This window comes from Hippocampus guttulatus, chromosome 17 (assembly GCF_054856545.1).
Source record: "Hippocampus guttulatus isolate MCC_2025c chromosome 17, RoL_Hgut_1.0, whole genome shotgun sequence".
In the NCBI taxonomy this organism is placed as follows: domain Eukaryota; kingdom Metazoa; phylum Chordata; class Actinopteri; order Syngnathiformes; family Syngnathidae; genus Hippocampus; species Hippocampus guttulatus.
Genome location: NC_141277.1, coordinates 13,631,120 through 13,632,936, shown reverse-complemented (window position 1 = coordinate 13,632,936; position 1,817 = coordinate 13,631,120). Strand labels below are relative to the sequence as shown.

The following is a 1,817-nucleotide window of genomic DNA, read 5'->3' as shown; positions in this document are numbered from 1 at the left end:
TGTAATGTGAGAATCTGGTTGGTGTTTTAGGGGAGGACTTTGAGCCATCCTTCTACAAACTTGAGGCCAGCAACCTGACGGCATGTCTCGCCACCGGCTTCAGCCGACACAATGCCACTGAGAAGATGGGAAAAGGACACGTTTGAGGAGTCTCGTCCTGCGCGATTATCAGATGACTCGTTATACAACCAGGTGGCACTGCTCACAATCGCACATAACGACACGTGCGAGGAAGGTGAGGAGGGTCAGGCAAGGCCTCCAGTCATCTTAGTGGAGTCACCACCTCACGTCTGCTTCCTGTTTTGCCACCACAGGTGACAGTGGACAAGGGCAATGCCAGGACGTGTTGGTGCCAGGTTCGTATTGAACATGTGAGAGGTGCAGCATGTCGGTCTGAGTTAAATGTGCATGTCGCCGGCAGACGAGAAGGTGAACCTCCTGTCCCTTGCCTTCCTCGCCCTCCGCCTCATCTTCGCCAAGATGCTCGCCATCAACTGTGTCATGACACTGGGCCTGTGGTTCGGCGCACCGGAGTAGCCAGTGCGGTGCCACCGCCTTCCTCTTCCTCCTGCGCTCATGTTAGAACTTGTCACGTTTTATATGTCAGTGAGCTATAAAATGCGTCATTAAATCAACAACAATTCAATAAAAGAACATGTTTTAAAAGGCTGTTGCTGTATTATTTTGTTGATGAGGCAACAAACAAATCTTTCAGCTATAGAAAGCCATTTTTGAAAAAAAAATCAACAAACTAGAAAAGTTGCCTCAAATCAACTTTTGCTCTGACTTGGAGTAGTGCGAGTTTACCCACACAAACAAAAACAAAAAAATCCCACATCATTTAGCAAGCCTATGGTATTTATTTTGTAAGTTAAAAATGACTTATGCTATTTCAGTATGAGCGTTGGTGTGCGTGATATCGTTTGTGTGTCTGCTGCTCTTTCCACAGGAAGCGGTCGCCATAGCACCTGCACCACAGATGACAGTGGTAATGGTTTCTGTGTCAAAAGCTTACTGGGACAGGATGTTTGTTGTGTGTAGGAAATGCAGGTCAGGTTGAATGAGGAGCATCGCTTTCTATAACTTTTAAACAGGTTTGATTTCAGGACAGTCGGTGATAATCGGATGGTCGTAGTTGGGTTTTTATTGGGTTTTAAGAGTAAGGTCATCAAAGCTGTGTTCAAATCAGTGCGCAGAGTGGGGAAGGTTTGGATTTCTGTTTTTGTCACTTGATGTGCAATCGCAGTCAGCAGTGCCATCCCTTGTTGGTCTCCTGATCCTTTTTCACGCCTGAGCTTTGTCGTGGATGTCAGGAATGCTCTGGTACAACTTGTATCCTCTTGCGCCAGTGATGAGGAGAAAGCCAGAAAACATTTTCATTGTTGTGCATGCAAGTATTTGGATTGGATTGGATTGGATACATTTTATTGTCAAATGTACTGTATGTGTAACATACAGCACAGATGAATTTTCTCTCAACAAAAAACAAGAGGAACTGCGGGTGTCCGCGCCGCTATCAAAAGAAAAGTTAACAAAAAAAAAAGACAAAATAATACAAAACAACACATGAGACCCAGACAATCGTGCACTCTTAACCACTTTCCTGCATACACGTTGTTGTCTGAAGCAGTTATAGATGAAAGAGTATTTGAAAACAGAATCACTGCAGCTCTCAGAGTCACATCACACATTGACCTCCTTGTGCTTGTATAACATCACAACAAAACATTAGATCAGTGAGTATGAGATGAAGTTGAAATGAGCCCAGGAGACAAGAATGTCACCTGGACAGCAGCAGCAGCGTCTTGTCACAGTGG

General features: G+C 44.8%; 1 long non-coding RNA gene across 1 annotated transcript; it reads left to right on the top strand.

Moving 5' to 3' along the window:
* The first annotated feature begins 308 nt into the window (after positions 1-308).
* Positions 309-666, top strand: LOC147192196 (uncharacterized). Its single transcript, XR_015103521.1, has 2 exons — positions 309-356; positions 422-666. It is a non-coding gene; the product is annotated as an uncharacterized LOC147192196 (long non-coding RNA).
* The last annotated feature ends 1,151 nt before the right edge of the window (positions 667-1,817 follow it).